General features: G+C 38.5%; 1 protein-coding gene across 12 annotated transcripts in view; it reads right to left on the reverse strand.

The window, feature by feature from the left end:
• The window catches only part of PPIP5K2 (diphosphoinositol pentakisphosphate kinase 2), a 66,814-nt gene extending 56,558 nt beyond the window's left edge, over nt 1–10,256 (reverse strand). For 7 of the 12 annotated variants that reach the window (XM_058167042.1, XM_058167046.1, XM_058167044.1 and 4 more), the window contains exon 1: nt 9,806–9,894. The gene's annotated coding sequence lies outside the window, so the exon portion shown is untranslated. Of the gene's footprint in view, nt 1–4,028; nt 4,173–9,805; nt 9,895–10,149 lie in introns of those variants that run through there. The other 5 variants (XM_058167041.1, XM_058167039.1, XM_058167038.1 and 2 more) reach the window with 5 other exon arrangements.
• Between the last annotated feature and the right edge of the window lie 4,961 nt (nt 10,257–15,217).

The raw sequence follows: 15,217 nt of genomic DNA on the forward strand, positions 1-15,217 counted from the left end.
GTGGACAACCTATGGGTCCTATAGGTCCTATGAATAACAGGACAAATAAATGCTGCACAGAACATTAGTGTTTTTGCTATTTTTTTCTGCCTCCCAGTATCAGTCCAGATTTTTGCAATACAGTTCTAATGGCCTTACTAAATAAAATGAGGAACTAATAAGTTTTAATAATGAAGCAATAGCTTAAATAGTTTAGATACATAATGCAAATACAAAAATAATTGGAGATCTTACTACTTGGAAAAATTGAAATCGAGTAAAAAACGGGGCTGACAGAGGGAAAAGGTCACTAGATGATGTCATTGTTGACACAATCAAGAGATTGCAAGAACTCAAAGAAGTTACGGACAGAAACTCATGGTGAAATGATGATGTATAGCAAAGAGTCAGGATGAACGATAACTAAAAACGAAATGTGGGAATGGAAAAATGAAAACAATGCACTTTCCCACAGTAACAAACAGACTTTTTCTCAAATTATTAAACCAGAATATATAAATTTTTTTCTTATACGTTTTAATTTCATATATTTCATATATTATATCTTCCAGGTTTTAACTCACAACTCTTCATTAACAATTATTACAATGGACAGGAGAGTATTAAAATAAATAAAATAAAAATAAATATTAAGATGATATGAGCTGCGGTGGCACAGTGGTTAGAGTGCAATACTGCAGGCTACTTTTTCGGACTGCCGGCTGCCTGCTATTTGGCAATTCAAATCTCACCAGGCTCAAGGTTGACTTCCATTATGCAGTAATATTTGTGAACAAGACTTTTGCAAGGATGCTTCAAAGATGAAAAGAAACTATATTTCCATACAATATTTTATGCTCATTTTTGTGTAACCTCTACTGTTTATTATGTATTATAATAAAGCTTGAGCGCAGTTAGACTTGTCAAAAACATTTCATATTATTTTACTTATTATTTTATATCTGGATTATAAAAGTCAATATTCTTCCTCTTTAGTTTATGGATAAACTAAAGGATCAAAGGATAAAAATCTATTTGAAAAAATATATAAAAAGTGCCATTACCCATAATCCACAGGACTAACTTTTTTCTCCTCTGTACTTACTAAAGTTCAGAAACATTTTGTTGATTTAGCAGAACTAGCAGAGAAGGAATTAGAAGAGAAGGAATTAGAAACATCAAGTTACACAGACAAATGACATGAGTAGAATTGAACCTAAAGTTAGGTGTTAGCCAATGGTTTTTATGTTCTTTGCCTCAAAGTAAGCGATCACATCATCCAATCTGTCAATGTATTTAAATATTCACTGCTCCTAGGATTAATATTATAGTTTCAATGTCACTAGTATTATTTAGTACCAAGAAAGCTTCTTTAGCATCAAATAAAATCTATAGTCCAAACAGAACAATATGTGTCCACAGAACAAACTGAAGACTGGCAACAATAAAAAAAAAATCCTGTTATTACAGATGCTTTTAGTGTTAAGTATAAAAGTACAGAACCTAGTGAGCTATATTTTTATAAAGCATTAATAATTTATTTTTTCATCTCCAATACATTTTCCTATCACCTTTGAAAGTCCATAGTTGGAAAACTGAGCCTATAGTCAGTATCAAGCATTTAGCCTAACCCTAAGAAGGATGACATCAACAGGCTCAAAGGGCAGTATTTATTACCTCACTGTTAATATCTAACCAAGCAGCAGCATTGCAAGAAAATAGTTATAATAATCAGATGACATATAAGGTAATATTTTGCATTTGCGTCAATTGAATATCTATGACCACTATATATTGCCCATATCAACAGCAGAAAGCAATATTCAATTTACTTTCTCTCTCTCTCCATTTCCAACATAAATCATTCCAAGTTTACCAGAACATTCATCTATTCATCTGCTAGTTTGTATCTAGACAAAAATTAAAATACAAACACAATGCCTTCATTTTTAAGAAATGTAGAGATCTGATGGAATTCCACATTTAGATACTGTTTTTCATACAGCTCTACATTTACATTCCGGATCCCTAAAAAATGAAGTGTTAAGATATCCAATCTCCTCTGCCCTCTCTTTCCCACCAGGCACAGCAGATGGATGGGGTGGGTGAAGGGTTCTCATAGTACGTTCCCTGGTGGCCAATGGTAGCGGGTTCAGGATCCATTTACTATTCAGGACTCCTAACAGACAGGAAGTCAGTATTTTTCTTGCTACCTCCAGGCAGCTGTTGTATATCAGCAAGGAAAAAGATAGTCTCCAAAATGTTAAGGCTCACAAGACAACGATAGTAGGCTCAGAATTGATGGTAGTTATCCTTTCCAGGCATAGTATATAAAACTGTAGGATTTTGACATACTGAATTAAGTTTTTCACTACGGAATTTAGGGTATATTAAATAACCAGCATGTTTCTAGGAAAAAATGGCTCTTAGATTTCTGAACAAAATTGCTAGAATACACTTATCTGTTTAATTCAATAAGAAACATGCTTTTTTCTCTTATCACAAATATATCATTTCTCCCTCTTTTTCTCACATTCTCTCATTCATTCACTTCCCCACACACATAACCTTCTTAGTTGTTTCCTTACCCTTCACCCTCAGAAGTCACCCCCCATTACTAAATGGGACTACTTCTTTGTTGCCAATCTAATGGTTGTCTATAAAATCCTGCAGATATGCAGTCCTTGCTCTTCAGGAGCCAACCATGACATCTGCTGCTAGCATAACCTGCCTTGTTTCTCTTTCATTGCTTAACTCACAACTTCTCCACCCTAGAAACTTTTAAGATGTGTGGACTTCAATTCCCAGAATTACACTGAAAGAATATTGGGATATTTTGTTATGATACATAATAACACTGCAGAAAATAATTTAAGTGTAGCTAGAAAGATACAGTATTTCTCACAATGAAAAAAAATGGATGGGGAAAAATTGAGATGGCTATGTAAACTTTTTTTAAAGAAAGAGAAGATTTTATTCAGTCCTGTTTCCATTGGGAAATCACTTCTGGGTTTTATTCTCAAAATAGCAAAAAGGAAGTTAGACTTTAGTTTGAAGACTGAATAATTGTGTAGTTATAGAAATGGTTTGTAATAATTTTTTCCCACCCCGTCCGCCCTATTTTTAAATCTTAATTTTAATTGTATTTTGCACTATAATAAACCTTAATAAAACATTTGACAGAGAGCAATACTGCTCTAGCTTGATGCATTTAGGGAAAAATGCTGTGTGCGCAGTTTGTAGCTCAGCCAGGAATGTAGCAGGTACAAGACAAAAGACTGGCAGAGCTGGATGCCAAAGAAACGGAATGTGATGTGGGTAGAGTATTTGCTCAAGCAACTATTCCATATTCCTGGGGCTGTGTGCAGCTGTATGTACTGTGAACCATGCAGAATACACTGGAGTTCACAGACCCATTCACGTGGAAACCCAGGTGAATTAAAATATGACTGGTGACTAAATGGATATAAAAGATATAACTGGCTACTTTCACACTAATGAACAAATGATAATGCAGGCAATATAAAATACAACTTAGTCGTCTCTAGTAATACAAACATTGCATAAATTTGAATTCTTTAAAAGAGAAAGAGAACAATGGATATTGGGATATTGTTGCCAAATACATGACATAAGCCTGTTACACAGTGATGGGTTTCTACCGGTTCGCCCCAGTTTGAGTGAACCAGTAGCGGTGGCGGCGGGAGGCTCCGCCCACTCACCCGGACGTCATCACGGATAGTCTGCGCATGTGGAGAAGCGTTGAACATGCGCGAAGTGAGCACGCACACACTCACAGTTCCGAACCGGTAGTGAAGGTACTATTGCCTGTTACATTGTGAAATGATTAACAAAATATTTCTTTTATCATATGGATTAATTAATTACAGATAACACTGATCACATTGAACTTCAAGCCAAAGGGAGAGGATTGAGATAAAAGAAAAAGTGAAATGTATGCACATGTATGTTGAAAGAATGTGGAACAGGTTAAGAAGTGGCTAGAGAAGTTGGAAAAATATCTGTCAGTTTTAATGATTGATACTTACCTAGATTCACAAAGACCCTCTCAATAAAAAAAAAAATAGGCACCTACATGCTTTAAAATGGTATTTTTTTTGAAATGTGATTTTGTTAATCAGAAATAATTTTCATAATGTTGATGTGGAACCAATGGTATTTTCAGGTGCAATCTGTAAGACATTTTTAATAATGAAGCTAAACTTAATGCAGTATTTTAAAAAGATGTTTCTATATTTTTAATTACAAACTTTAACTTTTTTAATGGTAGGAAAATTGAAACATCTTTCTTTTCTTCTTCTCTTACATGACTTCCAAGTCATGTACAGTAATAGTGAATCACGCTTTTTACATTTTTTGCAATTAAGCAAACCTTTAAGATATTGGTAATTTATAATCCACAAAATAAAAAAAAATCTACAATGCTGTTCTCAATAACTTGCTTTATTTCTCCAGCAACATATCTTAAGTTATTCCATAATACTCAAATTCTGAACGAGCATATACAACTTTATTATCTTAGAAAGGGATTGTACAGATACTAGGAATGGGAAACATTTTTGTATCCTTGGTTTATAACTGATTCATACTATCCTGAGAGGAAAGATACATGATGCTGACTGTTTGGTCCTTTTATTTTTAATGATCATTTAATTGTCTTGTCACTCATATATTATCTCTATAGTAATATGTGGTTTCAAAAATGACATATTCCAAATTCTAGCAGCCAATATACAGGTAGTCCTTGACTTACAAAAATTCATTCTGATCTTACAAAAAAATTTCAAACAACACTGAAAAAATAAAAAGACTTACGACCAATTTTCACACTTATGACCATTGCAGCATCCCTGTATATGATCAAAATTTGGACCCTTGACAACTGGCATGTATTTATGATGGCTGCAGTGTCCCAGGGTCATCTGGTCACCTTTTGCAACCTTCTGACAAGCAAAGTCAATGGGGAAGTCAGATTCACTTAACAACCATGTTGGTAAGTTAACAACTGCAGTGATTTACTTAACAACTGTGACAAAAAAAGGTCATAAAATGGAACAAAACTCACTTAACTGTCTTGCTTAGCAACAGAAATTTTGGGCTCAATTGTGGTCGTTAAGTTGAAGACTATCTGTAGGTCAAAATACTGGGAAAGGAAATGTATATACAAAAAAGAGAGATGTAGATATAGAAACATCTGGAATTACAAAAATGGAAAAAGCAACAAGCTTGAAGTTATAAAGAACCAGACATACAGTTGAAGTAACTGAAGTAAAGAGACAAAACAGTGAGAAAACTTTTAGCTGCATTTAGCTTAGTAACCTAATGAATGACTTAAGGAAACTTCATACTGAACATGGTCCTGATGTTGTCAGTGGTAGAGCACTGTCTTTAAAAAGGTAAAATTTAGAGAGCACCTAAAATCAAACTATCTTACAACTTGTCTCCTCAGCCTCAAAACCCCTCAAAATTTTCAGCCATGGACATGGTGACTGGAGTATTAATTAGTATATGCATCTGGAGATAAATTTAAGAAAGTATACTGAAAATCTATGATTTCACAAATATAAATAATACAGTTGCACATATTTTCTCAACAAGAATTTAAAAGGAAAACTGAAAAAAGTAGAAAGAGCCTATGAGATAGCGTACTGGCTCAGCTCCTTAGATGCAAAGCAGTACAAATAATTCTTGACTTACAACAGTTCGCTTAGTGACCGTTCAAAGTTACAACGGCACTGCAAAAAGTGACTTATTACCATTTTTTGAAACTTACGACCATTGCAGAACCCCCATGGTCACATGATCAAAATTTGGACACTTGGCAATTGGTTCATACTTATGACTATTGCTGGGTCCCGGGGTAATGTGATCCCACTTTCCAACCTTCTGACAAGCAAAGTCAATTGGGGAAACCAGATTCACTTAACAACTGTGTTACTAATTTAAGAAGTGCAGTGATTCGCTTAACAAATGTTACGAGAAAAATTATAAAACGGGACAAAACTCACTTAACCAATTTTTCACTTAGCAACATAAATTTTGGGCTCATTTGTGGTTGTAAGTTGAAGACTACCTTTCATCAGATAATTTCCTAAAACAGAGGAAATAATCTAAAATAAATAAATTCCAATGTATTGCTGAAGAGTTAAATCATTTTTAACTTCTCTCGTACATTTGGCTTTTCTCCCTTTCCATGTCTATTAGCTGTGAGATTATTTTAAACTACTAAAAACATATCCTAAAATAAGCTCTTGATGTTTATCGATGTCCATTGTTATATACTGTACTTCTAAAGTAATGCAAGTATTTTCATTGCTCCAAGTCCTTACGAAAGACTACTAAGCCTGAAAGTCCACCGGTTCAATTCATTCAATTATGCTTAAAATAGTTGACATATAACTGAGCAGACTGGAGCATACACTATGCATATCCTGAACACATGTAATTTAGTTATTCATTTTGGTTAACCTCCAATTATTTAAAACAAATTTTTTATTTAAAAGGTTATGCTTATCTAGGTACCACTAAGCAGGTGGAATAAACTGTAAGATTTTTTTGTATATTTTTGGTAGTTGGGGTTTTTTATATTTTCCTGCAATTTTTTAAAGAAAACATGCAATATATAAGCCATTATAGAGCCATACTTAAAGAATTATTTCATTATAGGATAATATCATGAACTATTAATTTTTACCATACCAAGATTGGAACAAGTTATGATTGTTTTTAATTTAACATTATAGAAAAAATACCTAAGTAGAACAAGACAGGTAACAGTACTGTAACTTATCTATCTGAAATACCAAACTAAAGAAGTAATAACCAAATATTATCTTAAACCAACTAGTGAACAATGTCACATCACAACAACTAAGGAAAAAACTGAACAAAACATAACCAAAGCAATTTACACTTTTTCTATTAACACTGTCAAACTTCAAAAGAATTATGTTGGGGGTTCTAATATAGTTTCTGAGTGTTTACAAAGAAATGTTATAAAGGTTTTCTTTAACACTCCCAAATTATCAATGGTGACTCTTCAAGTCTACTTCAACTGCAGTTATACAATTCATTTACACAGCACTATGTTACCTAAAACTCATTATCATACCATTGTTTTTTTTTTTTTTTTTTTTTATTCAAAAAGTTTTTATTAGTCAAAAAAGGTTTATACAAATACATATCAGGTATGGTAAATTTTCATTTTTCTTATCTAAAATAAGAATTTTACTCAAATTTTTTAACACATACAACAGCCATAAGGCAAGCAGGTGACACGAAGTAGCTAAGTTTGCAAATTTTAAATACGTAATAAAGAAGAGTCAAGAATAATCAGAATATCGTACAAAAGAGAATAAGGAAAACCAACACAATCCCAAATATCTTTATCACTTCCTAGTTTTGGATCTCAGAACTCTGGGTTCAGCCTGACCCAACTCCAGGGCCGCAACAGCGGCAGCCGCTCAGCCCCATGATCTATAACCTCCTTCTTCAATTCCTGGGTCATCTGATTCCAGGAAGGCTTTGTGTTCCTCCACATAGGCCGTAGCCTCCACAATTGTACTGATTTTTTCGTAATGCCCTCCCGAAAATCATCAATCCTCTGGCATCAGCCATCTGAAGCCCACTCCTTCTGGTACAATTTGCTTGACAAAAATAATATTTCTTTCTTTTTCACGTACCTGTCTGGGAATCTGCCTCAGAATGGCTATCTCCTGCCCCTGTAAATCAGTGCCCCACTCCTATGTTTTCTAAGAATTTCATCTCTCGCCTCTCTTCTCACAAATTTGACATGAACCTCTCTGGGAACTGCATGGTGCGTGCATATTGCGAATTAACTCTATAAACTCGATCCACATCCCAATTCATGAAATCAACACCTCTCCCAAGAAATTCTCCCAACAATTTAGTCACAACATCTCTCAAATCTTCTTGGTCCACTTCTTCCAAATTTTGAAACCTAAGGAAATAAGACATTTTATCCATCTGTAGTCCAAGCACAGCATTGCCTGTCGTCTCCTCTCTTTTCTGCACTGCCCGCATCTCACCCTCCAGACCTTCCACTTTCTGCTTGTTTTCTGCTGAGACTTGTTGAGTATCCTTTAAATCCTTTTGGATAGTCACAATTTCTGCTCTTATTTCCGTTGGCCTCTTTGCAAATCATCCAATTTCTTGTCCATATTGGATAACTTTTCCAAAATTCTCTCCATCTCTCCAGCAGTTGGTCTCTGACCTTTGCCATTTGAAAAAAAGTATTCAAAATCCTCAGGCAAGCACAGTATCCTTGTAATTTCCTCCGGATCCACCAGGGGCACTCACAGGAGCAACGAGTCCAGAGTACAGTTAGTCAACCAGGAAGTCAAGGGAATTGATGCCACCAAAATCCTCTTAGTAAAGGCGGAACCTGCACGCCACCACTGTTCCCCAGAAGGAGGGGGGGCCTCAAACCTTCCCTCCTAAATTTCTCCATCACCTCTTCTCTCCAGAGCTCCACAAAACCGGTAATCTTCTTATTTTAAGTTCTCCTCTCTCCAGAATAACTCGTGCTCCTTCCAACCGCAGGGAGAGAAAACCCCCGACCGGAGCACTCCACCACGTTTACCGATATTCCTTCCTTCCTTCTCCTCCTCAATTCTTCTCCGTGCCCTGTTCACCACCAGGCTGCTGCAGTTATAAATCAATGCCCGGTATCACGACACGCCCAGGGACGACCAAAATAATGGCCGCGGCCTGTGGCCTCCGAACCCCGCCAAGCCTAGGACGCGCCAGCATCGGTCCCCACAGTCCTGTATATCGGCTGGGAGACCCCTGGCGAGCCGTCCGTACGGCAGGTGTCCTTTTCGGAACACCTGGCCCCTGAGGGCCTCGGCGGCGGCCGGATTCGGGCGCTGGAGGCAGGAGAAACCTTCCAGACGTCCGTTGCCGCTGGATACCGGAAGTCGTCTCCATCATACCATTGTATTATATTATACTAAGACAAATAAATTCAATGCTCATAGAATTTAAACTTTAGTAAACTCTAATTGGCTTATGTCTTATTCTGCCTTTTTTAAATTTAGCTACTAATTAATGTGCAGCAAAAGTGCAAATTTAAGTATCAATATTTTCTGTTTATTCTTTAGGTTTTACAGAAAGGAATAACAAAAAACAAAACAAAACAAAAACCTCCAGAAAGTGCAGAAAGGAAAAAGAAAGGAAACCAAAAATGAAATGCTTGGGTATTTCCTGCAGATGGCAAATGTGCACTTTTAGCCTGAGCTATGCAGGAAAGCAAGAAGGTCAAAAGTAGTGCCTTTAAACGTGCTGAGGATAACACTGCAAAGGGGGGGAAATTATGAAGCATCCCTCAGTGTTCTCCCAACATACTAAATCATACACCAAGATTCAGAAACCAGCATCTGAAAATCAAGCCTTTTTGGTTTAGAGTTTAGCATGATGCATGCAGCAAGCCATGATAAGATGTCTTTTTTTTTTTTAAAAGTGTTGCTTCCTTCGATTCCCCAGGTTAAACTATAATCTGCTTCATATGCAATTCAGGTTCCTAAATTAGGGCAATACAGCCAGTAGGATTTGTTAACTGCAGCGCGCTCGGTTGCAAAAACGACCCGGAATCTGAAATAATCGATGCTACCCCGTGACATTGCCCGACCGCAATAAAACTGGCAGCCGTTCTTCCTGCTGCTTTTTTCTGCTTCGAAAGAGAAAGCGATTCAACTTCCAGGACCCCGGCAACACCTTTCACGCCTCCAGCATTCTGTGCGTCCTTAGAGCGAGGGAAGGGAAAACACCTGAACTCAAGAAGCACCTTCGGGTTTTCTCCTCGGCTGCGCCCGGCGACACCGCAAGAGACGAGCATAAAAAAAAAACTCGCAGCAGTAGCAGCGCTCAGGAGCCGCGCGCGCCTTTGCCCCAGGCGGGGGCAGCGAGGGTAGAACGCGCGCGCGCCATTCACCTTTTACCTAACGTTCCAACCCCAATCCACACACCTGCCACGCGCTCGCGCCCTGGACCCGCCCCTCGCTTCATTGGCGCCCTCCAAGGGAGCAAGAGCTCAGGGAGGGAGCGGTCCGCGTTCACCCGCCAAGGGAAGAGGGAAAAAAAAAAAAGAACATCCGCTCCACTCTTGCCCAGCAAGACAGGCCCTCTCACCTGCTCCCCAGGCGGCTGCCATAGCATGTCCGCATCGTGCTTTTACTTCCTTCCCAATAGATAAAAAAGCCGAAGCTACCGTGGTTACCGCCACCACGCCCCTTCTTACCCTTGACCCGCTGTTCTTTCTCCGCCCCTCTCCTCTGCGTCATAGTGTCGGTCGTAAGGACTGTTCGGAAGAGTGACGCCTCTATCGGCCGCATCAAGGACTTCCAGGTTCCTTTCGAGACTTTTTTTTTTCTTGCTGCGTGTTCGTTCGCGGGCTGCGGGGTGTAATTCTAAAGCTCTTAACTGGGCTATCCAAGTGGCTGCGCTTAGCCGACCTTGCCTAAGGTCAAAAAAGGTAACTCGGATCACAGCTTGGAAGTCGGACGATCCGAAAATGTCGGTGCTGGACTTCGAGGACAAAAAAACCTTTACAAGGAAAGAAGTTTTTTTTTTTCTTGTCAAGAAAAACGTTGTCATAATGTCCCCATCGAAGGACATTTCTCTCTTTAAAGCCAGGACAAAGAATTGGCATGCTTCCCCATCTCTATTAGAAGGAAGAATTTAAAAAATCTGTACATTTTTAATCTGGGTTTTATTTTATATTGCAGTCTAAGAAGCATGGGCTGAGAAAAGGGCACCTTGCAGCTATTCACCAAAACGATTTAAGGCAGGGGTCTCCAACCTTGGCAACTTTAAGACTTGTGGACTTCAACTTCCAGAATTCTGGGAGTTGAAGTCCACAAGTCTTAAAGTTGCCAAGGTTGGAGACCCCTGATTTAAGGAAGGTTGATAATAGGCCTGCCTGAAGATTATTTATAAATGAGCTCGTATCTTTTCTAAGATTATCAGACTGGGATTGTAAAAATCCAAATGGTCACTAGAGTTTTCTTTGCCGACATCAAGTAACTTGTAGGTCTTTTTCAATCTAAATCTGGTAGTCCTAATTTACTCTTAACCTATAGGTTATTATCATGGTTAGCAAATATTGTTATGCCTTTCAGGCTAAAAATCTTCTGAAGATATCTTACTGATTTTACATTTAAAATTATTGTGATATACTTATTCTTTTACTGTATTTACTTCTCAGTCCCACAATCGCTTTGCAATGCAATGTTGCATGTACACTTTGCAAGATTTCATATATCGTCATTCCTTTGCTTCAAGAGTGGCCTGGCCAGTTGTAATTTCAAAACAACAAAAGTTCCAGCCTTGATGTATGATGCATCAAGGCTGGAATGATGGTTACCATACCTGAATTGCAAAAATCAAGACAACCTAAGATACACCTGTTCTAGGGGAACTTGTTTCTATGCAGGATTTTTCTTTAATGGCATTGACCATCTCTAATTATGGGTGATTGGCGAATTACATTGGCTTTGTTTAATTAAAAGATGACTTTTCTTCTTTCCTGTGTGGGCATTAAGGGATTGACAAAACAAACTCATTTAGTTACTTCTGCCTATTAAATTTAGCTACTAATTAATGTGCAGCAAAAGTGCAAATTTAAGTATCAATATTTTCTGTTTATTCTTTAGGTTTTACAGAAAGGAATAACAAAAAACAAAACAAAACAAAAACCTCCAGAAAGTGCAGAAAGGAAAAAGAAAAGAAACCAAAAATGAAATGCTTGGGTATTTCCTGCAGATGGCAAATGTGCACTTTTAGCCTGAGCTATGCAGGAAAGCAAGAAGGTCAAAAGTAGTGCCTTTAAACGTGCTGAGGATAACACTGCAAAGGGGGGGGGGGAATTTTGAAGCATCCCTCAGTGTTCTCCCAACATACTAAATCATACACCAAGATTCAGAAACCAGCATCTGAAAATCAAGCCTTTTTGGTTTAGAGTTTAGCATGATGCATGCAGCAAGCCATGATAAGATGTCTTTTTTTTTAAAAAAAAAAGTGTTGCTTCCTTCGATTCCCCACGTTAAACTATAATCTGCTTCATATGCAATTCAGGTTCCTAAATTAGGGCAATAAAGCCAGTAGGATTTGTTAACTGCAGCGCGCTCGGTTGCAAAAACGACCCGGAATCTGAAATAATCGATGCTACCCCGTGACATTGCCCGACCGCAATAAAACTGGCAGCCGTTCTTCCTGCTGCTTTTTTCTGCTTCGAAAGAGAAAGCGATTCAACTTCCAGGACCCCGGCAACACCTTTCACGCCTCCAGCATTCTGTGCGTCCAGGAAACACCTGAACCCAAGAAGCACCTTCGGGTTTTCTCCTCGGCTGCGCCCGGCGACACCGCAAGAGACGAGCATAAAAAAAAAACTCGCAGCAGTAGCAGCGCTCAGGAGCCGCGCGCGCCTTTGCCCCAGGCGGGGGCAGCGAGGGTAGAACGCGCGCGCGCCATTCACCTTTTACCTAACGTTCCAACCCCAATCCACACACCTGCCACGCGCTCGCGCCCTGGACCCGCCCCTCGCTTCATTGGCGCCCTCCAAGGGAGCAAGAGCTCAGGGAGGGAGCGGTCCGCGTTCACCCGCCAAGGGAAGAGGGGAAAAAAAAAAGAACATCCGCTCCACTCTTGCCCAGCAAGACAGGCCCTCTCACCTGCTCCCCAGGCGGCTGCCATAGCATGTCCGCATCGTGCTTTTACTTCCTTCCCAATAGATAAAAAAGCCGAAGCTACCGTGGTTACCGCCACCACGCCCCTTCTTACCCTTGACCCGCTGTTCTTTCTCCGCCCCTCTCCTCTGCGTCATAGTGTCGGTCGTAAGGACTGTTCGGAAGAGTGACGCCTCTATCGGCCGCATCAAGGACTTCCAGGTTCCTTTCGAGACTTTTTTTTTTCTTGCTGCGTGTTCGTTCGCGGGCTGCGGGGTGTAATTCTAAAGCTCTTAACTGGGCTATCCAAGTGGCTGCGCTTAGCCGACCTTGCCTAAGGTCAAAAAAGGTAACTCGGATCACAGCTTGGAAGTCGGACGATCCGAAAATGTCGGTGCTGGACTTCGAGGACAAAAAAACCTTTACAAGGAAAGAAGTTTTTTTTTTTTCTTGTCAAGAAAAACGTTGTCATAATGTCCCCATCGAAGGACATTTCTCTCTTTAAAGCCAGGACAAAGAATTGGCATGCTTCCCCATCTCTATTAGAAGGAAGAATTTTAAAAATCTACATTTTTAATCTGGGTTTTATTTTATATTGCAGTCTAAGAAGCATGGGCTGAGAAAAGGGCACCTTGCAGCTATTCACCAAAACGATGGACTTCAACTTCCAGAATTCTGGGAGTTGAAGTCCACAAGTCTTAAAGTTGCCAAGGTTGGAGACCCCTGATTTAAGGAAGGTTGATAATAGGCCTGCCTGAAGATTATTTATAAATGAGCTCGTATCTTTTCTAAGATTATCAGACTGGGATTGTAAAAATCCAAATGGTCACTAGAGTTTTCTTTGCCGACATCAAGTAACTTGTAGGTCTTTTTCAATCTAAATCTGGTAGTCCTAATTTACTCTTAACCTATAGGTTATTATCATGGTTAGCAAATATTGTTATGCCTTTCAGGCTAAAAATCTTCTGAAGATATCTTACTGATTTTACATTTAAAATTATTGTGATATACTTATTCTTTTACTGTATTTACTTCTCAGTCCCACAATCGCTTTGCAATGCAATGTTGCATGTACACTTTGCAAGATTTCATATATCGTCATTCCTTTGCTTCAAGAGTGGCCTGGCCAGTTGTAATTTCAAAACAACAAAAGTTCCAGCCTTGATGTATGATGCATCAAGGCTGGAATGATGGTTACCATACCTGAATTGCAAAAATCAAGACAACCTAAGATACACCTGTTCTAGGGGAACTTGTTTCTATGCAGGATTTTTCTTTAATGGCATTGACCATCTCTAATTATGGGTGATTGGCGAATTACATTGGCTTTGTTTAATTAAAAGATGACTTTTCTTCTTTCCTGTGTGGGCATTAAGGGATTGACAAAACAAACTCATTTAGTTACTTCTGCCTATTCCAACAAATTTAGATCTTAAAAAAACTTTAAAAAAAACGTTTTTTCTTAAAAAAAACTTTCCACTAATATAGCAGAACCCCTAAGCATAATCTTTGACAAAGCTTTCACTATCAGTTCCCTTCCCAAACTTTGGTCACTAGCCACAGTCATGCCTATCTTCAAAAAAGGAGACCCCAGCTTAGTTGAAAATTACAGACCGATCTCTCTGTGCTGCGTCACCTGCAGAGTCATGGAATCAATCATCAACCAATCCATTACCTCACACTTAGAAACTAACAACCTACTCTCCAATAAACAATTTGGTTTCAGGAAAAAATTATCATGCAACTTACAACTTCTTCACTGTAAAAACATATGGACTACAAATCTTGATCAAGGCAAAACAATAGATGCAATCTACATAGACTTCTGCAAAGCTTTTGACTCAGTAGTACACGATAAACTTCTCCTAAAACTAAAATCCTATGGCATTTCAGGACCCCTTCACAAATGGATATCTGCTTTTCTGTCTAACAGACAACAAGTGGTCAAAATTGGCAATGCTCTATCAAATCCTGTTCCTGTCAACAGTGGCATTCCTCAGGACAGCGTCCTTGGACCAACACTTTTCATACTATACATTAATGATCTTTGTGACCATATTGCAAGTAATTGTGTTCTCTTTGCTGACGATGTCAAACTATTTAACACCACAGACAATGCATCTATCATCCAAAAAGACCTTGATCATCTAACCACTTGGTCTAAAACTTGGCAGCTCCAAATCTCAAACAGCAAATGCTCAGTCTTACATATAGGAAAAAAGAACCCAAACACTAAGTACATACTTGATGGACATTACCTTACAGATGAGCTCTCTTTCTAAGATTATCAGACTGGGATTGTAAAAATCCAAATGGTCACTAGAGTTTTCTTTGCCGACATCAAGTAACTTGTAGGTCTTTTTCAATCTAAATCTGGTAGTCCTAATTTACTCTTAACCTATAGGTTATTATCATGGTTAGCAAATATTGTTATGCCTTTCAGGCTAAAAATCTTCTGAAGATATCTTACTGATTTTACATTTAAAATTATTGTGATATACTTATTCTTTTACTGTATTTACTTCTCAGTCCCA

The sequence above is a fragment of the Ahaetulla prasina genome, chromosome 2 (assembly GCF_028640845.1).
Source record: "Ahaetulla prasina isolate Xishuangbanna chromosome 2, ASM2864084v1, whole genome shotgun sequence".
Taxonomy (NCBI): domain Eukaryota; kingdom Metazoa; phylum Chordata; class Lepidosauria; order Squamata; family Colubridae; genus Ahaetulla; species Ahaetulla prasina.